The sequence below is a fragment of the Pelobates fuscus genome, chromosome 2 (assembly GCF_036172605.1).
Source record: "Pelobates fuscus isolate aPelFus1 chromosome 2, aPelFus1.pri, whole genome shotgun sequence".
NCBI classification, from domain to species: Eukaryota; Metazoa; Chordata; class Amphibia; order Anura; family Pelobatidae; genus Pelobates; species Pelobates fuscus.
Genome location: NC_086318.1, coordinates 65,232,938 through 65,260,034, shown reverse-complemented (window position 1 = coordinate 65,260,034; position 27,097 = coordinate 65,232,938). Strand labels below are relative to the sequence as shown.

The 27,097-nt window shown below is 37.6% G+C and overlaps 10 non-coding genes across 10 annotated transcripts; all 10 read right to left on the bottom strand.

Moving 5' to 3' along the window:
• Window positions 1-6,799: 6,799 nt before the first annotated feature.
• Window positions 6,800-6,872, bottom strand: TRNAK-CUU (transfer RNA lysine (anticodon CUU)). The gene has a single exon. It is a non-coding gene; the product is annotated as a tRNA-Lys (tRNA).
• Window positions 6,873-8,905: 2,033 nt separating this feature from the next.
• Window positions 8,906-8,978, bottom strand: TRNAK-CUU (transfer RNA lysine (anticodon CUU)). Its single transcript has one exon. It is a non-coding gene; the product is annotated as a tRNA-Lys (tRNA).
• Window positions 8,979-13,121: 4,143 nt separating this feature from the next.
• TRNAK-CUU (transfer RNA lysine (anticodon CUU)) lies at window positions 13,122-13,194 on the bottom strand. Its single transcript has one exon. It is a non-coding gene; the product is annotated as a tRNA-Lys (tRNA).
• A 2,794-nt stretch (window positions 13,195-15,988) lies between these two features.
• TRNAK-CUU (transfer RNA lysine (anticodon CUU)) lies at window positions 15,989-16,061 on the bottom strand. Its single transcript has one exon. It is a non-coding gene; the product is annotated as a tRNA-Lys (tRNA).
• A 1,885-nt stretch (window positions 16,062-17,946) lies between these two features.
• Window positions 17,947-18,019, bottom strand: TRNAK-CUU (transfer RNA lysine (anticodon CUU)). Its single transcript has one exon. It is a non-coding gene; the product is annotated as a tRNA-Lys (tRNA).
• Window positions 18,020-20,361: 2,342 nt separating this feature from the next.
• TRNAK-CUU (transfer RNA lysine (anticodon CUU)) lies at window positions 20,362-20,434 on the bottom strand. The gene has a single exon. It is a non-coding gene; the product is annotated as a tRNA-Lys (tRNA).
• Window positions 20,435-21,515: 1,081 nt separating this feature from the next.
• TRNAK-CUU (transfer RNA lysine (anticodon CUU)) lies at window positions 21,516-21,588 on the bottom strand. Its single transcript has one exon. It is a non-coding gene; the product is annotated as a tRNA-Lys (tRNA).
• Window positions 21,589-23,480: 1,892 nt separating this feature from the next.
• Window positions 23,481-23,553, bottom strand: TRNAK-CUU (transfer RNA lysine (anticodon CUU)). The gene has a single exon. It is a non-coding gene; the product is annotated as a tRNA-Lys (tRNA).
• Window positions 23,554-24,687: 1,134 nt separating this feature from the next.
• Window positions 24,688-24,760, bottom strand: TRNAK-CUU (transfer RNA lysine (anticodon CUU)). Its single transcript has one exon. It is a non-coding gene; the product is annotated as a tRNA-Lys (tRNA).
• A 1,909-nt stretch (window positions 24,761-26,669) lies between these two features.
• TRNAK-CUU (transfer RNA lysine (anticodon CUU)) lies at window positions 26,670-26,742 on the bottom strand. Its single transcript has one exon. It is a non-coding gene; the product is annotated as a tRNA-Lys (tRNA).
• Between the last annotated feature and the right edge of the window lie 355 nt (window positions 26,743-27,097).

Sequence of the window (27,097 nt, the reverse complement as noted above, 5' to 3'; positions counted from 1 at the left end):
ATTCCTAGACTCGTAAAACAATCAGAAACAGTGAAGGATATAATGGGCCATAGTAGCTCTTGTTCCACAGTGAGATCTAGTTTTGATTTTAATCCCTTAGTTTCTGTCCAGGTGATAAGATTTGAAAATCTCCCCTTTTTGGATCATAACGAGAAGTCTCCAAGTCTGCATTTCTAGAGTCGTAAAACATTTAGAAATGGTGAAGGAAATGATGGGCCATAGTAGCTCTTGTCTGACAGTGGGGTTTAATTTAGATTGCATTCAGTTAGACTGTGTCCAGTAACATGTGATTAGCATTGAAAACCTACCCCTTTTGGATTGTTTCATTTCTCCTGGCCTGATGGTGAAAGAGATCATAGACCCTAGTTGCTTATGTTGGAAGGTGAGATTTAGCTCCACTGAACCATATAAAGTTGCCTTCTTAAACAATGGCTTCATTGCTCTTATGGAAATAATATGACTTAATTCCTTATATTCTAAGGTAGCATTTTGTTAACATTTTCCCCTGCTAGGTTGTGTCCACTGGTTTATGGTTAGATTTGAAAATCTCCCTCTACTAAAATGTTTTGTAAGAATTCCTCAATCGTCTTACAACAATTAAATAGCTTGACACACTTTTCCAAAGAACTACACTCCTGTTTCTTCACCTTCTATGTTTTTCAAATAAACAATCTGCTCTAATATATGGTGACTTTTATGATTTTATAAGATTCAAGCAATCCACCCTGTTATGAAAAGTCTCCAGGTTGGCATTCCTAGACTCGGAAAACAATCAGAAACAGTGAAGGATATAATGGGCCATAGTAGCTCTTGTTCCACAGTGAGATCTAGTTTTGATTTTAATCCCTTAGTTTCTGTCCTGGTGATAAGATTTGAAAATCTCCCCTTTTTGGATCATAACGAGAAGTCTCCAAGTCTGCATTTCTAGAGTCGTAAAACAATTAGAAATGGTGAAGGAAATGATGGGCCATAGTGGCTCTTGTCTGACAGTGGGGTTTAATTTAGATTTTATTCAGCTAGACTGTGTCCAGTAACATGTGATTAGCATTGAAAACCTACCCCTTTTGGATTGTTTCATTTCTCCTGGCCTGATGGTGAAAGAGATCATAGACCCTAGTTGCTTATGTTGGAAGGTGAGATTTAGCTCCACTGAACCATATAAAGTTGCCTTCTTAAACAATGGCTTCATTGCTCTTATGGAAATAATATGACTTAATTCCTTATATTCTAAGGTAGCATTTTGTTAACATTTTCCCCTGCTAGGTTGTGTCCACTGGTTTATGGTTAGATTTGAAAATCTCCCTCTACTAAAATGTTTTGTAAGAATTCCTCAATCGTCTTACAACAATTAAATAGCTTGACACACTTTTCCAAAGAACTACAATCCTGTTTCTTCACCTTCTATGTTTTTCAAATATACAATCTGCTCTAATATATGGTGACTTTTATGATTTTATAAGATTCAAGCAATCCACCCTGTTATGAAAAGTCTCCAGGTTGGCATTCCTAGACTCGTAAAACAATCAGAAACAGTGAAGGATATAATGGGCCATAGTAGCTCTTGTTCCACAGTGAGATCTAGTTTTGACTTTAATCCCTTAGTTTATGTCCTGGTGATAAGATTTGAAAATCTCCCCTTTTTGGATCATAACGAGAAGTCTCCAAGTCTGCATTTCTAGAGTCGTAAAACAATTAGAAATGGTGAAGGAAATGAGGGGCCATAGTAGCTCTTGTCTGACAGTGGGGTTTAATTTAGATTTTATTCAGTTAGACTGTGTCCAGTAACATGTGATTAGCATTGAAAACCTACCCCTTTTGCATTGTTTCATTTCTCCTGGCCTGATGGTGAAAGAGATCATAGACCCGAGTTGCTTATGTTGGAAGGTGAGATTTAGCTCCACTGAACCATATAAAGTTGCCTTCTTAAACAATGGCTTCATTACTCTTATGGAAATAATATGACTTAATTCCTTATATTCTAAGGTAGCATTTTGTTAACATTTTCCCCTGCTAGGTTGTGTCCACTGGTTTATGGTTAGATTTGAAAATCTCCCTCTTCTAAAATGTTTTGTAAGAATTCCTCAATCGTCTTACAACAATTAAATTGCTTGACACACTTTTCCAAAGAACTACACTCCTGTTTCTTCACCTTCTATGTTTTTCAAATATACAATCTGCTCTAATATATGGTGACTTTTATGATTGTATAAGATTCAAGCAATCCACCCTGTAATGAAAAGTCTCCAGGTTGGCATTCCTAGATTCGTAAAACAATCAGAAACAGTGAAGGATATAATGGGCCATAGTAGCTCTTGTTCCACAGTGAGATCTAGTTTTGATTTTAATCCCTTAGTTTCTGTCCTGGTGATAAGATTTGAAAATCTCCCCTTTTTGGATCATAACGAGAAGTCTCCAAGTCTGCAATTCTAGAGTCGTAAAACAATTAGAAATGGTGAAGGAAATGAGGGGCCATAGTAGCTCTTGTCTGACAGTGGGGTTTAATTTAGATTTTATTCAGTTAGACTGTGTCCAGTAACATGTGATTAGCATTGAAAACCTACCCCTTTTGCATTGTTTCATTTCTCCTGGCCTGATGGTGAAAGAGATCATAGACCCTAGTTGCTTATGTTGGAAGGTGAGATTTAGCTCCACTGAACCATATAAAGTTGCCTTCTTAAACAATGGCTTCATTGCTCTTATGGAAATAATATGACTTAATTCCTTATATTCTAAGGTAGCATTTTGTTAACATTTTCCCCTGCTAGGTTGTGTCCACTGGTTTATGGTTAGATTTGAAAATCTCCCTCTACTAAAATGTTTTGTAAGAATTCCTCAATCGTCTTACAACAATTAAATAGCTTGACACACTTTTCCAAAGAACTACACTCCTGTTTCTTCACCTTCTATGTTTTTCAAATATACAATCTGCTCTAATATATGGTGACTTTTATGATTTTATAAGATTCAAGTAATCCACCCTGTAATGAAAAGTCTCCAGGTTGGCATTCCTAGACTCGTAAAACAATCAGAAACAGTGAAGGATATAAAGGGCCATAGTAGCTCTTGTTCCACAGTGAGATCTAGTTTTGATTTTAATCCCTTAGTTTCTGTCCTGGTGATAAGATTTGAAAATCTCCCCTTTTTGGATCATAACGAGAAGTCTCCAAGTCTGCATTTCTAGAGTCGTAAAACAATTAGAAATGGTGAAGGAAATGAGGGGCCATAGTAGCTCTTGTCTGACAGTGGGGTTTAATTTAGATTTTATTTAGTTAGACTGTGTCCAGTAACATGTGATTAGCATTGAAAACCTACCCCTTTTGCATTGTTTCATTTCTCCTGGCCTGATGGTGAAAGAGATCATAGACCCTAGTTGCTTATGTCGGAAGGTGAGATTTAGCTCCACTGAACCATATAAAGTTGCCTTCTTAAACAATGGCTTCATTGCTCTTATGGAAATAATATGACTTAATTCCTTATATTCTAAGGTAGCATTTTGTTAACATTTTCCCCTGCTAGGTTGTGTCCACTGGTTTATGGTTAGATTTGAAAATCTCCCTCTACTAAAATGTTTTGTAAGAATTCCTCAATCGTCTTACAACAATTAAATAGCTTGACACACTTTTCCAAAGAACTACACTCCTGTTTCTTCACCTTCTATGTTTTTCAAATATACAATCTGCTCTAATATATGGTGACTTTTATGATTTTATAAGATTCAAGCAATCCACCCTGTAATGAAAAGTCTCCAGGTTGGCATTCCTAGACTCGTAAAACAATCAGAAACAGTGAAGGATATAATGGGCCATAGTAGCTCTTGTTCCACAGTGAGATCTAGTTTTGATTTTAATCCCTTAGTTTCTGTCCAGGTGATAAGATTTGAAAATCTCCCCTTTTTGGATCATAACGAGAAGTCTCCAAGTCTGCATTTCTAGAGTCGTAAAACAATTAGAAATGGTGAAGGAAATGATGGGCCATAGTAGCTCTTGTCTAACAGTGGGGTTTAATTTAGATTTTATTCAGTTAGACTGTGTCCAGTAACATGTGATTAGCATTGAAAACCTACCCCTTTTGGATTGTTTCATTTCTCCTGGCCTGATGGTGAAAGAGATCATAGACCCTAGTTGCTTATGTTGGAAGGTGAGATTTAGCTCCACTGAACCATATAAAGTTGCCTTCTTAAACAATGGCTTCATTGCTCTTATGGAAATAATATGACTTAATTCCTTATATTCTAAGGTAGCAATTTGTTAACACATCTCGCCCAACGTGGGGCTCGAACCCACGACCCTGAGATTAAGAGTATAATTCACCCTGTAATGAAAAGTCTTCAAGTCTGCATTCCGAGAGAGCTTTGCGGAAGCAAAGGGTGGACAGAGGGAAAGAGGGAACTCGCAAAGCTCTCTATCTTAATGTATGATATAAAATTTACCTTCTTAAACAAGAGAAAAATCATATCACTTTACCCTATAAGATTCAAGCAATCCAACCTGTAATGAAACGTCTCCAGGTTGGCATTCCTAGACTCGTAAAACAATCAGAAACAGTGAAGGATATAATGGGCCATAGTAGCTCTTGTTCCACAGTGAGATCTAGTTTTGATTTTAATCCCTTAGTTTCTGTCCAGGTGATAAGATTTGAAAATCTCCCCTTTTTGGATCATAACGAGAAGTCTCCAAGTCTGCATTTCTAGAGTCGTAAAACAATTAGAAATGGTGAAGGAAATGATGGGCCATAGTAGCTCTTGTCTGACAGTGGGGTTTAATTTAGATTGTATTCAGTTAGACTGTGTCCAGTAACATGTGATTAGCATTGAAAACCTACCCCTTTTGGATTGTTTCATTTCTCCTGGCCTGATGGTGAAAGAGATCATAGACCCTAGTTGCTTATGTTGGAAGGTGAGATTTAGCTCCACTGAACCATATAAAGTTGCCTTCTTAAACAATGGCTTCATTGCTCTTATGGAAATAATATGACTTAATTCCTTATATTCTAAGGTAGCATTTTGTTAACATTTTCCCCTGCTAGGTTGTGTCCACTGGTTTATGGTTAGATTTGAAAATCTCCCTCTACTAAAATGTTTTGTAAGAATTCCTCAATCGTCTTACAACAATTAAATAGCTTGACACACTTTTCCAAAGAACTACACTCCTGTTTCTTCACCTTCTATGTTTTTCAAATATACAATCTGCTCTAATATATGGTGACTTTTATGATTTTATAAGATTCAAGCAATCCAACCTGTAATGAAACGTCTCCAGGTTGGCATTCCTAGACTCGTAAAACAATCAGAAACAGTGAAGGATATAATGGGCCATAGTAGCTCTTGTTCCACAGTGAGATCTAGTTTTGATTTTAATCCCTTAGTTTCTGTCCAGGTGATAAGATTTGAAAATCTCCCCTTTTTGTATCATAACGAGAAGTCTCCAAGTCTGCATTTCTAGAGTCGTAAAACATTTAGAAATGGTGAAGGAAATGATGGGCCATAGTAGCTCTTGTCTGACAGTGGGGTTTAATTTAGATTGTATTCAGTTAGACTGTGTCCAGTAACATGTGATTAGCATTGAAAACCTACCCCTTTTGGATTGTTTCATTTCTCCTGGCCTGATGGTGAAAGAGATCATAGACCCTAGTTGCTTATGTTGGAAGGTGAGATTTAGCTCCACTGAACCATATAAAGTTGCCTTCTTAAACAATGGCTTCATTGCTCTTATGGAAATAATATGACTTAATTCCTTATATTCTAAGGTAGCATTTTGTTAACACATCTCGCCCAACGTGGGTCTCGAACCCACGACCCTGAGATTAAGAGTATAATTCACCCTGTAATGAAAAGTCTTCAAGTCTGCATTCCGAGAGAGCTTTGCGGAAGCAAAAGGTGGACAGAGGGAAAGAGGGAACTCGCAAAGCTCTCTATCTTAATGTATGATATAAAATTTACCTTCTTAAACAAGAGAAAAATCATATCACTTTACCCTATAAGATTCAAGCAATCCAACCTGTAATGAAACGTCTCCAGGTTGGCATTCCTAGACTCGTAAAACAATCAGAAACAGTGAAGGATATAATGGGCCATAGTAGCTCTTGTTCCACAGTGAGATCTAGTTTTGATTTTAATCCCTTAGTTTCTGTCCAGGTGATAAGATTTGAAAATCTCCCCTTTTTGGATCATAACGAGAAGTCTCCAAGTCTGCATTTCTAGAGTCGTAAAACAATTAGAAATGGTGAAGGAAATGATGGGCCATAGTAGCTCTTGTCTGACAGTGGGGTTTAATTTAGATTGTATTCAGTTAGACTGTGTCCAGTAACATGTGATTAGCATTGAAAACCTACCCCTTTTGGATTGTTTCATTTCTCCTGGCCTGATGGTGAAAGAGATCATAGACCCTAGTTGCTTATGTTGGAAGGTGAGATTTAGCTCCACTGAACCATATAAAGTTGCCTTCTTAAACAATGGCTTAATTGCTCTTATGGAAATAATATGACTTAATTCCTTATATTCTAAGGTAGCATTTTGTTAACATGTTCCCCTGCTAGGTTGTGTCCACTGGGTTATGGTTAGATTTGAAAATCTCCCTCTACTAAAATGTTTTGTAAGAATTCCTCAATAGACCTTACAACAATTAAATTGCTTGACACACTTTTCCAAAGAACTACACTCCTGTTTCTTCACCTTCTATGTTTTTCAAATATACAATCTGCTCTAATATATGGTGACTTTTATGATTCCCTAGGCCAAACGTAAGCACCTTCCTTCTTTTTTTTATTTTTTTCAATAAAGGAGACATAAAATTACATATCTCGCCCAACGTGGGGCTCGAACCCACGACCCTGAGATTAAGAGTCTCATGCTCTACCGACTGAGCTAGCCGGGCTGAATCCTACATGCATTATGCTCTGACTTCGGATGCAAAGGGTGGATGGAGAGAGCTTGCAAAGCTCTCTATCTTGGTTTAACTATTTAATATAATAAATAAATTTACCTTCTTAAACAAGAGAAAAATCAGATCACTTTACCCTATAGAACTCACCCTGTAATGAAAAGTCTTCAAGTCTGCATTCCGAGAGAGCTTTGCGGAAGCCAAGGGTGGACAGAGGGAAAGAGGGAACTCGCAAAGCTCTCTATCTTAATGTATGATATAAAATTTATCTTCTTAAACAAGAGAAAAATCATATCACTTTACCCTATAAGATTCAAGCAATCCAACCTGTAATGAAACGTCTCCAGGTTGGCATTCCTAGACTCGTAAAACAATCAGAAACAGTGAAGGATATAATGGGCCATAGTAGCTCTTGTTCCACAGTGAGATCTAGTTTTGATTTTAATCCCTTAGTTTCTGTCCAGGTGATAAGATTTGAAAATCTGCCACGCAATGTTACCAACTGTTTATTGTTTACTGATCCAAGTCGCACAGCTGTTGTGGCACTGTGACTTTATATGTTACTCTACGCACAACCAAAATAAAGAATTTAAAAAAAAAAAAAAAAAAAGATTTGAAAATCTCCCCTTTTTGGATCATAACGAGAAGTCTCCAAGTCTGCATTTCTAGAGTCGTAAAACAATTAGAAATGGTGAAGGAAATGATGGGCCATAGTAGCTCTTGTCTGACAGTGGGGTTTAATTTAGATTGTATTCAGTTAGACTGTGTCCAGTAACATGTGATTAGCATTGAAAACCTACCCCTTTTGGATTGTTTCATTTCTCCTGGCCTGATGGTGAAAGAGATCATAGACCCTAGTTGCTTATGTTGGAAGGTGAGATTTAGCTCCACTGAACCATATAAAGTTGCCTTCTTAAACAATGGCTTAATTGCTCTTATGGAAATAATATGACTTAATTCCTTATATTCTAAGGTAGCAATTTGTTAACACATCTCGCCCAACGTGGGTCTCGAACCCACGACCCTGAGATTAAGAGTATAATTCACCCTGTAATGAAAAGTCTTCAAGTCTGCATTCCGAGAGAGCTTTGCGGAAGCAAAAGGTGGACAGAGGGAAAGAGGGAACTCGCAAAGCTCTCTATCTTAATGTATGATATAAAATTTACCTTCTTAAACAAGAGAAAAATCATATCACTTTACCCTATAAGATTCAAGCAATCCAACCTGTAATGAAACGTCTCCAGGTTGGCATTCCTAGACTCGTAAAACAATCAGAAACAGTGAAGGATATAATGGGCCATAGTAGCTCTTGTTCCACAGTGAGATCTAGTTTTGATTTTAATCCCTTAGTTTCTGTCCAGGTGATAAGATTTGAAAATCTCCCCTTTTTGGATCATAACGAGAAGTCTCCAAGTCTGCATTTCTAGAGTCGTAAAACAATTAGAAATGGTGAAGGAAATGATGGGCCATAGTAGCTCTTGTCTGACAGTGGGGTTTAATTTAGATTGTATTCAGTTAGACTGTGTCCAGTAACATGTGATTAGCATTGAAAACCTACCCCTTTTGGATTGTTTCATTTCTCCTGGCCTGATGGTGAAAGAGATCATAGACCCTAGTTGCTTATGTTGGAAGGTGAGATTTAGCTCCACTGAACCATATAAAGTTGCCTTCTTAAACAATGGCTTAATTGCTCTTATGGAAATAATATGACTTAATTCCTTATATTCTAAGGTAGCATTTTGTTAACATGTTCCCCTGCTAGGTTGTGTCCACTGGGTTATGGTTAGATTTGAAAATCTCCCTCTACTAAAATGTTTTGTAAGAATTCCTCAATAGACCTTACAACAATTAAATTGCTTGACACACTTTTCCAAAGAACTACACTCCTGTTTCTTCACCTTCTATGTTTTTCAAATATACAATCTGCTCTAATATATGGTGACTTTTATGATTCCCTAGGCCAAACGTAAGCACCTTCCTTCTTTTTTTTATTTTTTTCAATAAAGGAGACATAAAATTACATATCTCGCCCAACGTGGGGCTCGAACCCACGACCCTGAGATTAAGAGTCTCATGCTCTACCGACTGAGCTAGCCGGGCTGAATCCTACATGCATTATGCTCTGACTTCGGATGCAAAGGGTGGATGGAGAGAGCTTGCAAAGCTCTCTATCTTGGTTTAACTATTTAATATAATAAATAAATTTACCTTCTTAAACAAGAGAAAAATCAGATCACTTTACCCTATAGAACTCACCCTGTAATGAAAAGTCTTCAAGTCTGCATTCCGAGAGAGCTTTGCGGAAGCAAAGGGTGGACAGAGGGAAAGAGGGAACTCGCAAAGCTCTCTATCTTAATGTATGATATAAAATTTATCTTCTTAAACAAGAGAAAAATCATATCACTTTACCCTATAAGATTCAAGCAATCCAACCTGTAATGAAACGTCTCCAGGTTGGCATTCCTAGACTCGTAAAACAATCAGAAACAGTGAAGGATATAATGGGCCATAGTAGCTCTTGTTCCACAGTGAGATCTAGTTTTGATTTTAATCCCTTAGTTTCTGTCCAGGTGATAAGATTTGAAAATCTGCCACGCAATGTTACCAACTGTTTATTGTTTACTGATCCAAGTCGCACAGCTGTTGTGGCACTGTGTCTTTATATGTTACTCTACGCACAACCAAAATAAAGAATTAAAAAAAAAAAAAAAAAAAAAAAGATTTGAAAATCTCCCCTTTTTGGATCATAACGAGAAGTCTCCAAGTCTGCATTTCTAGAGTCGTAAAACAATTAGAAATGGTGAAGGAAATGATGGGCCATAGTAGCTCTTGTCTGACAGTGGGGTTTAATTTAGATTGTATTCAGTTAGACTGTGTCCAGTAACATGTGATTAGCATTGAAAACCTACCCCTTTTGGATTGTTTCATTTCTCCTGGCCTGATGGTGAAAGAGATCATAGACCCTAGTTGCTTATGTTGGAAGGTGAGATTTAGCTCCACTGAACCATATAAAGTTGCCTTCTTAAACAATGGCTTAATTGCTCTTATGGAAATAATATGACTTAATTCCTTATATTCTAAGGTAGCAATTTGTTAACACATCTCGCCCAACGTGGGTCTCGAACCCACGACCCTGAGATTAAGAGTATAATTCACCCTGTAATGAAAAGTCTTCAAGTCTGCATTCCGAGAGAGCTTTGCGGAAGCAAAAGGTGGACAGAGGGAAAGAGGGAACTCGCAAAGCTCTCTATCTTAATGTATGATATAAAATTTACCTTCTTAAACAAGAGAAAAATCATATCACTTTACCCTATAAGATTCAAGCAATCCAACCTGTAATGAAACGTCTCCAGGTTGGCATTCCTAGACTCGTAAAACAATCAGAAACAGTGAAGGATATAATGGGCCATAGTAGCTCTTGTTCCACAGTGAGATCTAGTTTTGATTTTAATCCCTTAGTTTCTGTCCAGGTGATAAGATTTGAAAATCTCCCCTTTTTGGATCATAACGAGAAGTCTCCAAGTCTGCATTTCTAGAGTCGTAAAACAATTAGAAATGGTGAAGGAAATGATGGGCCATAGTAGCTCTTGTCTGACAGTGGGGTTTAATTTAGATTGTATTCAGTTAGACTGTGTCCAGTAACATGTGATTAGCATTGAAAACCTACCCCTTTTGGATTGTTTCATTTCTCCTGGCCTGATGGTGAAAGAGATCATAGACCCTAGTTGCTTATGTTGGAAGGTGAGATTTAGCTCCACTGAACCATATAAAGTTGCCTTCTTAAACAATGGCTTAATTGCTCTTATGGAAATAATATGACTTAATTCCTTATATTCTAAGGTAGCATTTTGTTAACATGTTCCCCTGCTAGGTTGTGTCCACTGGGTTATGGTTAGATTTGAAAATCTCCCTCTACTAAAATGTTTTGTAAGAATTCCTCAATAGACCTTACAACAATTAAATTGCTTGACACACTTTTCCAAAGAACTACACTCCTGTTTCTTCACCTTCTATGTTTTTCAAATATACAATCTGCTCTAATATATGGTGACTTTTATGATTCCCTAGGCCAAACGTAAGCACCTTCCTTCTTTTTTTTATTTTTTTCAATAAAGGAGACATAAAATTACATATCTCGCCCAACGTGGGGCTCGAACCCACGACCCTGAGATTAAGATTCTCATGCTCTACCGACTGAGCTAGCCGGGCTGAATCCTACATGCATTATGCTCTGACTTCGGATGCAAAGGGTGGATGGGGAGAGCTTGCAAAGCTCTCTATCTTGGTTTAACTATTTAATATAATAAATAAATTTACCTTCTTAAACAAGAGAAAAATCAGATCACTTTACCCTATAGAACTCACCCTGTAATGAAAAGTCTTCAAGTCTGCATTCCGAGAGAGCTTTGCGGAAGCCAAGGGTGGACAGAGGGAAAGAGGGAACTCGCAAAGCTCTCTATCTTAATGTATGATATAAAATTTATCTTCTTAAACAAGAGAAAAATCATATCACTTTACCCTATAAGATTCAAGCAATCCAACCTGTAATGAAACGTCTCCAGGTTGGCATTCCTAGACTCGTAAAACAATCAGAAACAGTGAAGGATATAATGGGCCATAGTAGCTCTTGTTCCACAGTGAGATCTAGTTTTGATTTTAATCCCTTAGTTTCTGTCCAGGTGATAAGATTTGAAAATCTGCCACGCAATGTTACCAACTGTTTATTGTTTACTGATCCAAGTCGCACAGCTGTTGTGGCACTGTGACTTTATATGTTACTCTACGCACAACCAAAATAAAGAATTTAAAAAAAAAAAAAAAAAAAGATTTGAAAATCTCCCCTTTTTGGATCATAACGAGAAGTCTCCAAGTCTGCATTTCTAGAGTCGTAAAACAATTAGAAATGGTGAAGGAAATGATGGGCCATAGTAGCTCTTGTCTGACAGTGGGGTTTAATTTAGATTGTATTCAGTTAGACTGTGTCCAGTAACATGTGATTAGCATTGAAAACCTACCCCTTTTGGATTGTTTCATTTCTCCTGGCCTGATGGTGAAAGAGATCATAGACCCTAGTTGCTTATGTTGGAAGGTGAGATTTAGCTCCACTGAACCATATAAAGTTGCCTTCTTAAACAATGGCTTAATTGCTCTTATGGAAATAATATGACTTAATTCCTTATATTCTAAGGTAGCAATTTGTTAACACATCTCGCCCAACGTGGGTCTCGAACCCACGACCCTGAGATTAAGAGTATAATTCACCCTGTAATGAAAAGTCTTCAAGTCTGCATTCCGAGAGAGCTTTGCGGAAGCAAAAGGTGGACAGAGGGAAAGAGGGAACTCGCAAAGCTCTCTATCTTAATGTATGATATAAAATTTACCTTCTTAAACAAGAGAAAAATCATATCACTTTACCCTATAAGATTCAAGCAATCCAACCTGTAATGAAACGTCTCCAGGTTGGCATTCCTAGACTCGTAAAACAATCAGAAACAGTGAAGGATATAATGGGCCATAGTAGCTCTTGTTCCACAGTGAGATCTAGTTTTGATTTTAATCCCTTAGTTTCTGTCCAGGTGATAAGATTTGAAAATCTCCCCTTTTTGGATCATAACGAGAAGTCTCCAAGTCTGCATTTCTAGAGTCGTAAAACAATTAGAAATGGTGAAGGAAATGATGGGCCATAGTAGCTCTTGTCTGACAGTGGGGTTTAATTTAGATTGTATTCAGTTAGACTGTGTCCAGTAACATGTGATTAGCATTGAAAACCTACCCCTTTTGGATTGTTTCATTTCTCCTGGCCTGATGGTGAAAGAGATCATAGACCCTAGTTGCTTATGTTGGAAGGTGAGATTTAGCTCCACTGAACCATATAAAGTTGCCTTCTTAAACAATGGCTTAATTGCTCTTATGGAAATAATATGACTTAATTCCTTATATTCTAAGGTAGCATTTTGTTAACATGTTCCCCTGCTAGGTTGTGTCCACTGGGTTATGGTTAGATTTGAAAATCTCCCTCTACTAAAATGTTTTGTAAGAATTCCTCAATAGACCTTACAACAATTAAATTGCTTGACACACTTTTCCAAAGAACTACACTCCTGTTTCTTCACCTTCTATGTTTTTCAAATATACAATCTGCTCTAATATATGGTGACTTTTATGATTCCCTAGGCCAAACGTAAGCACCTTCCTTCTTTTTTTTTATTTTTTTCAATAAAGGAGACATAAAATTACATATCTCGCCCAACGTGGGGCTCGAACCCACGACCCTGAGATTAAGAGTCTCATGCTCTACCGACTGAGCTAGCCGGGCTGAATCCTACATGCATTATGCTCTGACTTCGGATGCAAAGGGTGGATGGAGAGAGCTTGCAAAGCTCTCTATCTTGGTTTAACTATTTAATATAATAAATAAATTTACCTTCTTAAACAAGAGAAAAATCAGATCACTTTACCCTATAGAACTCACCCTGTAATGAAAAGTCTTCAAGTCTGCATTCCGAGAGAGCTTTGCGGAAGCAAAGGGTGGACAGAGGGAAAGAGGGAACTCGCAAAGCTCTCTATCTTAATGTATGATATAAAATTTATCTTCTTAAACAAGAGAAAAATCATATCACTTTACCCTATAAGATTCAAGCAATCCAACCTGTAATGAAACGTCTCCAGGTTGGCATTCCTAGACTCGTAAAACAATCAGAAACAGTGAAGGATATAATGGGCCATAGTAGCTCTTGTTCCACAGTGAGATCTAGTTTTGATTTTAATCCCTTAGTTTCTGTCCAGGTGATAAGATTTGAAAATCTGCCACGCAATGTTACCAACTGTTTATTGTTTACTGATCCAAGTCGCACAGCTGTTGTGGCACTGTGACTTTATATGTTACTCTACGCACAACCAAAATAAAGAATTTAAAAAAAAAAAAAAAAAAAAAAGAATTGAAAATCTCCCCTTTTTGGATCATAACGAGAAGTCTCCAAGTCTGCATTTCTAGAGTCGTAAAACAATTAGAAATGGTGAAGGAAATGATGGGCCATAGTAGCTCTTGTCTGACAGTGGGGTTTAATTTAGATTGTATTCAGTTAGACTGTGTCCAGTAACATGTGATTAGCATTGAAAACCTACCCCTTTTGGATTGTTTCATTTCTCCTGGCCTGATGGTGAAAGAGATCATAGACCCTAGTTGCTTATGTTGGAAGGTGAGATTTAGCTCCACTGAACCATATAAAGTTGCCTTCTTAAACAATGGCTTAATTGCTCTTATGGAAATAATATGACTTAATTCCTTATATTCTAAGGTAGCAATTTGTTAACACATCTCGCCCAACGTGGGTCTCGAACCCACGACCCTGAGATTAAGAGTATAATTCACCCTGTAATGAAAAGTCTTCAAGTCTGCATTCCGAGAGAGCTTTGCGGAAGCAAAGGGTGGACAGAGGGAAAGAGGGAACTCGCAAAGCTCTCTATCTTAATGTATGATATAAAATTTACCTTCTTAAACAAGAGAAAAATCATATCACTTTACCCTATAAGATTCAAGCAATCCAACCTGTAATGAAACGTCTCCAGGTTGGCATTCCTAGACTCGTAAAACAATCAGAAACAGTGAAGGATATAATGGGCCATAGTAGCTCTTGTTCCACAGTGAGATCTAGTTTTGATTTTAATCCCTTAGTTTCTGTCCAGGTGATAAGATTTGAAAATCTCCCCTTTTTGGATCATAACGAGAAGTCTCCAAGTCTGCATTTCTAGAGTCGTAAAACAATTAGAAATGGTGAAGGAAATGATGGGCCATAGTAGCTCTTGTCTGACAGTGGGGTTTAATTTAGATTGTATTCAGTTAGACTGTGTCCAGTAACATGTGATTAGCATTGAAAACCTACCCCTTTTGGATTGTTTCATTTCTCCTGGCCTGATGGTGAAAGAGATCATAGACCCTAGTTGCTTATGTTGGAAGGTGAGATTTAGCTCCACTGAACCATATAAAGTTGCCTTCTTAAACAATGGCTTAATTGCTCTTATGGAAATAATATGACTTAATTCCTTATATTCTAAGGTAGCAATTTGTTAACACATCTCGCCCAACGTGGGTCTCGAACCCACGACCCTGAGATTAAGAGTATAATTCACCCTGTAATGAAAAGTCTTCAAGTCTGCATTCCGAGAGAGCTTTGCGGAAGCAAAAGGTGGACAGAGGGAAAGAGGGAACTCGCAAAGCTCTCTATCTTAATGTATGATATAAAATTTACCTTCTTAAACAAGAGAAAAATCATATCACTTTACCCTATAAGATTCAAGCAATCCAACCTGTAATGAAACGTCTCCAGGTTGGCATTCCTAGACTCGTAAAACAATCAGAAACAGTGAAGGATATAATGGGCCATAGTAGCTCTTGTTCCACAGTGAGATCTAGTTTTGATTTTAATCCCTTAGTTTCTGTCCAGGTGATAAGATTTGAAAATCTCCCCTTTTTGGATCATAACGAGAAGTCTCCAAGTCTGCATTTCTAGAGTCGTAAAACAATTAGAAATGGTGAAGGAAATGATGGGCCATAGTAGCTCTTGTCTGACAGTGGGGTTTAATTTAGATTGTATTCAGTTAGACTGTGTCCAGTAACATGTGATTAGCATTGAAAACCTACCCCTTTTGGATTGTTTCATTTCTCCTGGCCTGATGGTGAAAGAGATCATAGACCCTAGTTGCTTATGTTGGAAGGTGAGATTTAGCTCCACTGAACCATATAAAGTTGCCTTCTTAAACAATGGCTTAATTGCTCTTATGGAAATAATATGACTTAATTCCTTATATTCTAAGGTAGCATTTTGTTAACATGTTCCCCTGCTAGGTTGTGTCCACTGGGTTATGGTTAGATTTGAAAATCTCCCTCTACTAAAATGTTTTGTAAGAATTCCTCAATAGACCTTACAACAATTAAATTGCTTGACACACTTTTCCAAAGAACTACACTCCTGTTTCTTCACCTTCTATGTTTTTCAAATATACAATCTGCTCTAATATATGGTGACTTTTATGATTCCCTAGGCCAAACGTAAGCACCTTCCTTCTTTTTTTTATTTTTTTCAATAAAGGAGACATAAAATTACATATCTCGCCCAACGTGGGGCTCGAACCCACGACCCTGAGATTAAGAGTCTCATGCTCTACCGACTGAGCTAGCCGGGCTGAATCCTACATGCATTATGCTCTGACTTCGGATGCAAAGGGTGGATGGAGAGAGCTTGCAAAGCTCTCTATCTTGGTTTAACAATTTAATATAATAAATAAATTTACCTTCTTAAACAAGAGAAAAATCAGATCACTTTACCCTATAGAACTCACCCTGTAATGAAAAGTCTTCAAGTCTGCATTCCGAGAGAGCTTTGCGGAAGCAAAGGGTGGACAGAGGGAAAGAGGGAACTCGCAAAGCTCTCTATCTTAATGTATGATATAAAATGTATCTTCTTAAACAAGAGAAAAATCATATCACTTTACCCTATAAGATTCAAGCAATCCAACCTGTAATGAAACGTCTCCAGGTTGGCATTCCTAGACTCGTAAAACAATCAGAAACAGTGAAGGATATAATGGGCCATAGTAGCTCTTGTTCCACAGTGAGATCTAGTTTTGATTTTAATCCCTTAGTTTCTGTCCAGGTGATAAGATTTGAAAATCTCCCCTTTTTGGATCATAACGAGAAGTCTCCAAGTCTGCATTTCTAGAGTCGTAAAACAATTAGAAATGGTGAAGGAAATGATGGGCCATAGTAGCTCTTGTCTGACAGTGGGGTTTAATTTAGATTGTATTCAGTTAGACTGTGTCCAGTAACATGTGATTAGCATTGAAAACCTACCCCTTTTGGATTGTTTCATTTCTCCTGGCCTGATGGTGAAAGAGATCATAGACCCTAGTTGCTTATGTTGGAAGGTGAGATTTAGCTCCACTGAACCATATAAAGTTGCCTTCTTAAACAATGGCTTCATTGCTCTTATGGAAATAATATGACTTAATTCCTTATATTCTAAGGTAGCATTTTGTTAACATTTTCCCCTGCTAGGTTGTGTCCACTGGTTTATGGTTAGATTTGAAAATCTCCCTCTACTAAAATGTTTTGTAAGAATTCCTCAATCGTCTTACAACAATTAAATAGCTTGACACACTTTTCCAAAGAACTACACTCCTGTTTCTTCACCTTCTATGTTTTTCAAATATACAATCTGCTCTAATATATGGTGACTTTTATGATTTTATAAGATTCAAGCAATCCAACCTGTAATGAAACGTCTCCAGGTTGGCATTCCTAGACTCGTAAAACAATCAGAAACAGTGAAGGATATAATGGGCCATAGTAGCTCTTGTTCCACAGTGAGATCTAGTTTTGATTTTAATCCCTTAGTTTCTGTCCAGGTGATAAGATTTGAAAATCTCCCCTTTTTGGATCATAACGAGAAGTCTCCAAGTCTGCATTTCTAGAGTCGTAAAACATTTAGAAATGGTGAAGGAAATGATGGGCCATAGTAGCTCTTGTCTGACAGTGGGGTTTAATTTAGATTGCATTCAGTTAGACTGTGTCCAGTAACATGTGATTAGCATTGAAAACCTACCCCTTTTGGATTGTTTCATTTCTCCTGGCCTGATGGTGAAAGAGATCATAGACCCTAGTTGCTTATGTTGGAAGGTGAGATTTAGCTCCACTGAACCATATAAAGTTGCCTTCTTAAACAATGGCTTCATTGCTCTTATGGAAATAATATGACTTAATTCCTTATATTCTAAGGTAGCATTTTGTTAACATGTTCCCCTGCTAGGTTGTGTCCACTGGTTTATGGTTAGATTTGAAAATCTCCCTCTACTAAAATGTTTTGTAAGAATTCCTCAATCGTCTTACAACAATTAAATTGCTTGACACACTTTTCCAAAGAACTACACTCCTGTTTCTTCACCTTCTATGTTTTTCAAATATACAATCTGCTCTAATATATGGTGACTTTTATGATTCCCTAGGCCAAACGTAAGCACCTTCCTTCTTTTTTTATTTTTTTCAATAAAGGAGACATAAAATTACATATCTCGTCCAACGTGGGGCTCGAACCCACGACCCTGAGATTAAGAGTCTCATGCTCTACCGACTGAGCTAGCCGGGCTGATTCCTACATGCATTATGCTCTGACTTCGGATGCAAAGGGTGGATGGAGAGAGCTTGCAAAGCTCTCTATCTTGGTTTAACTATTTAATATAATAAATAAATTTACCTTCTTAAACAAGAGAAAAATCAGATCACTTTACCCTATAGAACTCACCCTGTAATGAAAAGTCTTCAAGTCTGCATTCCGAGAGAGCTTTGCGGAAGCAAAGGGTGGACAGAGGGAAAGAGGGAACTCGCAAAGCTCTCTATCTTAATGTATGATATAAAATTTACCTTCTTAAACAAGAGAAAAATCATATCACTTTACCCTATAAGATTCAAGCAATCCACCCTGTAATGAAACGTCTCCAGGTTGGCATTCCTAGACTCGTAAAACAATCAGAAACAGTGAAGGATATAATGGGCCATAGTAGCTCTTGTTCCACAGTGAGATCTAGTTTTGATTTTAATCCCTTAGTTTCTGTCCAGGTGATAAGATTTGAAAAACTCCCCTTTTTGGATCATAACGAGAAGTCTCCAAGTCTGCATTTCTAGAGTCGTAAAACAATTAGAAATGGTGAAGGAAATGATGGGCCATAGTAGCTCTTGTCTGACAGTGGGGTTTAATTTAGATTGTATTCAGTTAGACTGTGTCCAGTAACATGTGATTAGCATTGAAAACCTACCCCTTTTGGATTGTTTCATTTCTCCTGGCCTGATGGTGAAAGAGATCATAGACCCTAGTTGCTTATGTTGGAAGGTGAGATTTAGCTCCACTGAAACATATAAAGTTGCATTCTTAAACAATGGCTTCATTGCTCTTATGGAAATAATATGACTTAATTCCTTATATTCTAAGGTAGCATTTTGTTAACATGTTCCCCTGCTAGGTTGTGTCCACTGGTTTATGGTTAGATTTGAAAATCTCCCTCTACTAAAATGTTTTGTAAGAATTCCTCAATCGTCTTACAACAATTAAATTGCTTGACACACTTTTCCAAAGAACTACACTCCTGTTTCTTCACCTTCTATGTTTTTCAAATATACAATCTGCTCTAATATATGGTGACTTTTATGATTCCCTAGGCCAAACGTAAGCACCTTCCTTCTTTTTTTATTTTTTTTCAATAAAGGAGACATAAAATTACATATCTCGCCCAACGTGGGGCTCGAACCCACGACCCTGAGATTAAGAGTCTCATGCTCTACCGACCGAGCTAGCCGGGCTGATTCCTACATGCATTTTGCTCTGACTTCGGATGCAAAGGGTGGATGGAGAGAGCTTGCAAAGCTCTCTATCTTGGTTTAACTATTTAATATAATAAATAAATTTACCTTCTTAAACAAGAGAAAAATCAGATCACTTTACCCTATAGAACTCACCCTGTAATGAAAAGTCTTCAAGTCTGCATTCCGAGAGAGCTTTGCGGAAGCAAAGGGTGGACAGAGGGAAAGAGGGAACTCGCAAAGCTCTCTATCTTAATGTATGATATAAAATTTACCTTCTTAAACAAGAGAAAAATCATATCACTTTACCCTATAAGATTCAAGCAATCCACCCTGTAATGAAACGTCTCCAGGTTGGCATTCCTAGACTCGTAAAACAATCAGAAACAGTGAAGGATATAATGGGCCATAGTAGCTCTTGTTCCACAGTGAGATCTAGTTTTGATTTTAATCCCTTAGTTTCTGTCCAGGTGATAAGATTTGAAAATCTCCCCTTTTTGGATCATAACGAGAAGTCTCCAAGTCTGCATTTCTAGAGTCGTAAAACAATTAGAAATGGTGAAGGAAATGATGGGCCATAGTAGCTCTTGTCTGACAGTGGGGTTTAATTTAGATTGTATTCAGTTAGACTGTGTCCAGTAACATGTGATTAGCATTGAAAACCTACCCCTTTTGGATTGTTTCATTTCTCCTGGCCTGATGGTGAAAGAGATCATAGACCCTAGTTGCTTATGTTGGAAGGTGAGATTTAGCTCCACTGAAACATATAAAGTTGCATTCTTAAACAATGGCTTCATTGCTCTTATGGAAATAATATGACTTAATTCCTTATATTCTAAGGTAGCATTTTGTTAACATGTTCCCCTGCTAGGTTGTGTCCACTGGTTTATGGTTAGATTTGAAAATCTCCCTCTACTAAAATGTTTTGTAAGAATTCCTCAATCGTCTTACAACAATTAAATTGCTTGACACACTTTTCCAAAGAACTACACTCCTGTTTCTTCACCTTCTATGTTTTTCAAATATACAATCTGCTCTAATATATGGTGACTTTTATGATTCCCTAGGCCAAACGTAAGCACCTTCCTTCTTTTTTTATTTTTTTCAATAAAGGAGACATAAAATTACATATCTCGCCCAACGTGGGGCTCGAACCCACGACCCTGAGATTAAGAGTCTCATGCTCTACCGACTGAGCTAGCCGGGCTGATTCCAAAGCTCTCTATCTTGGTTTAACTATTTAATATAATATATAAATTTACCTTCTTAAACAAGAGAAAAATCAGATCACTTTACCCTATTGAACTCACCCTGTAATGAAAAGTCTTCAAGTCTGCATTCCAAGAGAGCTTTGCGGAAGCAAAGGGTGGACAGAGGGAAAGAGGGAACTCGCAAAGCTCTCTATCTTAATGTATGATATAAAATTTACCTTCTTAAACAAGAGAAAAATCATATCACTTTACCCTATAACATTCAAGCAATCCACCCTGTAATGAAACGTCTCCAGGTTGGCATTCCTAGACTCGTAAAACAATCAGAAACAGTGAAGGATATAATGGGCCATAGTAGCTCTTGTTCCACAGTGAGATCTAGTTTTGATTTTAATCCCTTAGTTTCTGTCCAGGTGATAAGATTTGAAAAACTCCCCTTTTTGGATCATAACGAGAAGTCTCCAAGTCTGCATTTCTAGAGGCGTAAAACAATTAGAAATGGTGAAGGAAATGATGGGCCATAGTAGCTCTTGTCTGACAGTGGGGTTTAATTTAGATTGTATTCAGTTAGACTGTGTCCAGTAACATGTGATTAGCATTGAAAACCTACCCCTTTTGGATTGTTTCATTTCTCCTGGCCTGATGGTGAAAGAGATCATAGACCCTAGTTGCTTATGTTGGAAGGTGAGATTTAGCTCCACTGAACCATATAAAGTTGCATTCTTAAACAATGGCTTCATTGCTCTTATGGAAATAATATGACTTAATTCCTTATATTCTAAGGTAGCATTTTGTTAACATGTTCCCCTGCTAGGTTGTGTCCACTGGTTTATGGTTAGATTTGAAAATCTCCCTCTACTAAAATGTTTTGTAAGAATTCCTCAATCGTCTTACAACAATTAAATTGCTTGACACACTTTTCCAAAGAACTACACTCCTGTTTCTTCACCTTCTATGTTTTTCAAATATACAATCTGCTCTAATATATGGTGACTTTTATGATTCCCTAGGCCAAACGTAAGCACCTTCCTTCTTTTTTTATTTTTTTCAATAAAGGAGAAATAAAATTACATATCTCGCCCAACGTGGGGCTCGAACCCACGACCCTGAGATTAAGAGTCTCATGCTCTACCGACTGAGCTAGCCGGGCTGATTCCTACATGCATTATGCTCTGACTTCGGATGCAAAGGGTGGATGGAGAGAGCTTGCAAAGCTCTCTATCTTGGTTTAACTATTTAATATAATATATAAATTTACCTTCTTAAACAAGAGAAAAATCAGATCACTTTACCCTATAGAACTCACCCTGTAATGAAAAGTCTTCAAGTCTGCATTCCGAGAGAGCTTTGCGGAAGCAAAGGGTGGACAGAGGGAAAGAGGGAACTCGCAAAGCTCTCTATCTTAATGTATGATATAAAATTTACCTTCTTAAACAAGAGAAAAATCATATCACTTTACCCTATAAGATTCAAGCAATCCACCCTGTAATGAAACGTCTCCAGGTTGGCATTCCTAGACTCGTAAAACAATCAGAAACAGTGAAGGATATAATGGGCCATAGTAGCTCTTGTTCCACAGTGAGATCTAGTTTTGATTTTAATCCCTTAGTTTCTGTCCAGGTGATAAGATTTGAAAATCTCCCCTTTTTGGATCATAACGAGAAGTCTCCAAGTCTGCATTTCTAGAGTCGTAAAACAATTAGAAATGGTGAAGGAAATGATGGGCCATAGTAGCTCTTGTCTGACAGTGGGGTTTAATTTAGATTGTATTCAGTTAGACTGTGTCCAGTAACATGTGATTAGCATTGAAAACCTACCCCTTTTGGATTGTTTCATTTCTCCTGGCCTGATGGTGAAAGAGATCATAGACCCTAGTTGCTTATGTTGGAAGCTGAGATTTAGCTCCACTGAACCATATAAAGTTGCCTTCTTAAACAATGGCTTCATTGCTCTTATGGAAATAATATGACTTAATTCCTTATATTCTAAGGTAGCAATTTGTTAACACATCTCGCCCAACGTGGGGCTCGAACCCACGACCCTGAGATTAAGAGTATAATTCACCCTGTAATGAAAAGTCTTCAAGTCTGCATTCCGAGAGAGCTTTGCGGAAGCAAAGGGTGGACAGAGGGAAAGAGGGAACTCGCAAAGCTCTCTATCTTAATGTATGATATAAAATTTACCTTCTTAAACAAGAGAAAAATCATATGACTTTACCCTATAAGATTCAAGCAATCCAACCTGTAATGAAACGTCTCCAGGTTGGCATTCCTAGACTCGTAAAGCAATCAGAAACAGTGAAGGATATAATGGGCCATAGTAGCTCTTGTTCCACAGTGAGATCTAGTTTTGATTTTAATCCCTTAGTTTCTGTCCAGGTGATAAGATTTGAAAAACTCCCCTTTTTGGATCATAACGAGAAGTCTCCAAGTCTGCATTTCTAGAGTCGTAAAACAATTAGAAATGGTGAAGGAAATGATGGGCCATAGTAGCTCTTGTCTGACAGTGGGGTTTAATTTAGATTGTATTCAGTTAGACTGTGTCCAGTAACATGTGATTAGCATTGAAAACCTACCCCTTTTGGATTGTTTCATTTCTCCTGGCCTGATGGTGAAAGAGATCATAGACCCTAGTTGCTTATGTTGGAAGGTGAGATTTAGCTCCACTGAAACATATAAAGTTGCATTCTTAAACAATGGCTTCATTGCTCTTATGGAAATAATATGACTTAATTCCTTATATTCTAAGGTAGCATTTTGTTAACATGTTCCCCTGCTAGGTTGTGTCCACTGGTTTATGGTTAGATTTGAAAATCTCCCTCTACTAAAATGTTTTGTAAGAATTCCTCAATCGTCTTACAACAATTAAATTGCTTGACACACTTTTCCAAAGAACTACATTCCTGTTTCTTCACCTTCTATGTTTTTCAAATATACAATCTGCTCTAATATATGGTGACTTTTATGATTCCCTAGGCCAAACGTAAGCACCTTCCTTCTTTTTTTATTTTTTTCAATAAAGGAGACATAAAATTACATATCTCGCCCAACGTGGGGCTCGAACCCACGACCCTGAGATTAAGAGTCTCATGCTCTACCGACTGAGCTAGCCGGGCTGATTCCTACATGCATTATGCTCTGACTTCGGATGCAAAGGGTGGATGGAGAGAGCTTGCAAAGCTCTCTATCTTGGTTTAACTATTTAATATAATATATAAATTTACCTTCTTAAACAAGAGAAAAATCAGATCACTTTACCCTATAGAACTCACCCTGTAATGAAAAGTCTTCAAGTCTGCATTCCGAGAGAGCTTTGCTGAAGCAAAGGGTGGACAGAGGGAAAGAGGGAACTCGCAAAGCTCTCTATCTTAATGTATGATATAAAATTTACCTTCTTAAACAAGAGAAAAATCATATCACTTTACCCTATAAGATTCAAGCAATCCACCCTGTAATGAAACGTCTCCAGGTTGGCATTCCTAGACTCGTAAAACAATCAGAAACAGTGAAGGATATAATGGGCCATAGTAGCTCTTGTTCCACAGTGAGATCTAGTTTTGATTTTAATCCCTTAGTTTCTGTCCAGGTGATAAGATTTGAAAATCTCCCCTTTTTGGATCATAACGAGAAGTCTCCAAGTCTGCATTTCTAGAGTCGTAAAACAATTAGAAATGGTGAAGGAAATGATGGGCCATAGTAGCTCTTGTCTGACAGTGGGGTTTAATTTAGATTGTATTCAGTTAGACTGTGTCCAGTAACATGTGATTAGCATTGAAAACCTACCCCTTTTGGATTGTTTCATTTCTCCTGGCCTGATGGTGAAAGAGATCATAGACCCTAGTTGCTTATGTTGGAAGGTGAGATTTAGCTCCACTGAACCATATAAAGTTGCATTCTTAAACAATGGCTTCATTGCTCTTATGGAAATAATATGACTTAATTCCTTATATTCTAAGGTAGCATTTTGTTAACATGTTCCCCTGCTAGGTTGTGTCCACTGGTTTATGGTTAGATTTGAAAATCTCCCTCTACTAAAATGTTTTGTAAGAATTCCTCAATCGTCTTACAACAATTAAATTGCTTGACACACTTTTCCAAAGAACTACACTCCTGTTTCTTCACCTTCTATGTTTTTCAAATATACAATCTGCTCTAATATATGGTGACTTTTATGATTCCCTAGGCCAAACGTAAGCACCTTCCTTCTTTTTTTATTTTTTTCAATAAAGGAGAAATAAAATTACATATCTCGCCCAACGTGGGGCTCGAACCCACGACCCTGAGATTAAGAGTCTCATGCTCTACCGACTGAGCTAGCCGGGCTGATTCCTACATGCATTATGCTCTGACTTCGGATGCAAAGGGTGGATGGAGAGAGCTTGCAAAGCTCTCTATCTTGGTTTAACTATTTAATATAATATATAAATTTACCTTCTTAAACAAGAGAAAAATCAGATCACTTTACCCTATAGAACTCACCCTGTAATGAAAAGTCTTCAAGTCTGCATTCCGAGAGAGCTTTGCGGAAGCAAAGGGTGGACAGAGGGAAAGAGGGAACTCGCAAAGCTCTCTATCTTAATGTATGATATAAAATTTACCTTCTTAAACAAGAGAAAAATCATATCACTTTACCCTATAAGATTCAAGCAATCCACCCTGTAATGAAACGTCTCCAGGTTGGCATTCCTAGACTCGTAAAACAATCAGAAACAGTGAAGGATATAATGGGCCATAGTAGCTCTTGTTCCACAGTGAGATCTAGTTTTGATTTTAATCCCTTAGTTTCTGTCCAGGTGATAAGATTTGAAAATCTCCCCTTTTTGGATCATAACGAGAAGTCTCCAAGTCTGCATTTCTAGAGTCGTAAAACAATTAGAAATGGTGAAGGAAATGATGGGCCATAGTAGCTCTTGTCTGACAGTGGGGTTTAATTTAGATTGTATTCAGTTAGACTGTGTCCAGTAACATGTGATTAGCATTGAAAACCTACCCCTTTTGGATTGTTTCATTTCTCCTGGCCTGATGGTGAAAGAGATCATAGACCCTAGTTGCTTATGTTGGAAGGTGAGATTTAGCTCCACTGAACCATATAAAGTTGCCTTCTTAAACAATGGCTTCATTGCTCTTATGGAAATAATATGACTTAATTCCTTATATTCTAAGGTAGCAATTTGTTAACACATCTCGCCCAACGTGGGGCTCGAACCCACGACCCTGAGATTAAGAGTATAATTCACCCTGTAATTAAAAGTCTTCAAGTCTGCATTCCGAGAGAGCTTTGCGGAAGCAAAGGGTGGACAGAGGGAAAGAGGGAACTCGCAAAGCTCTCTATCTTAATGTATGATATAAAATTTACCTTCTTAAACAAGAGAAAAATCATATCACTTTACCCTATAAGATTCAAGCAATCCACCCTGTAATGAAACGTCTCCAGGTTGGCATTCCTAGACTCGTAAAACAATCAGAAACAGTGAAGGATATAATGGGCCATAGTAGCTCTTGTTCCACAGTGAGATCTAGTTTTGATTTTAATCCCTTAGTTTCTGTCCAGGTGATAAGATTTGAAAATCTCCCCTTTTTGGATCATAACGAGAAGTCTCCAAGTCTGCATTTCTAGAGTCGTAAAACAATTAGAAATGGTGAAGGAAATGATGGGCCATAGTAGCTCTTGTCTGACAGTGGGGTTTAATTTAGATTGTATTCAGTTAGACTGTGTCCAGTAACATGTGATTAGCATTGAAAACCTACCCCTTTTGGATTGTTTCATTTCTCCTGGCCTGATGGTGAAAGAGATCATAGACCCTAGTTGCTTATGTTGGAAGGTGAGATTTAGCTCCACTGAACCATATAAAGTTGCATTCTTAAACAATGGCTTCATTGCTCTTATGGAAATAATATGACTTAATTCCTTATATTCTAAGGTAGCATTTTGTTAACATGTTCCCCTGCTAGGTTGTGTCCACTGGTTTATGGTTAGATTTGAAAATCTCCCTCTACTAAAATGTTTTGTAAGAATTCCTCAATCGTCTTACAATAATTAAATTGCTTGACACACTTTTCCAAAGAACTACACTCCTGTTTCTTCACCTTCTATGTTTTTCAAATATACAATCTGCTCTAATATATGATCTGCTCTAATATATGGTGACTTTTATGATTCCCTAGGCCAAACGTAAGCACCTTCCTTCTTTTTTTATTTTTTTCAATAAAGGAGACATAAAACTACATATCTCGCCCAACGTGGGGCTCGAACCCACGACCCTGAGATTAAGAGTCTCATGCTCTACCGACTGAGCTAGCCGGGCTGATTCCTACATGCATTATGCTCTGACTTCGGATGCAAAGGGTGGATGGAGAGAGCTTGCAAAGCTCTCTATCTTGGTTTAACTATTTAATATAATATATAAATTTACCTTCTTAAACAAGAGAAAAATCAGATCACTTTACCCTATAGAACTCACCCTGTAATGAAAAGTCTTCAAGTCTGCATTCCGAGAGAGATTTGCGGAAGCAAAGGGTGGACAGAGGGAAAGAGGGAACTCGCAAAGCTCTCTATCTTAATGTATGATATAAAATTTACCTTCTTAAACAAGAGAAAAATCATATCACTTTACCCTATAAGATTCAAGCAATCCAACCTGTAATGAAACGTCTCCAGGT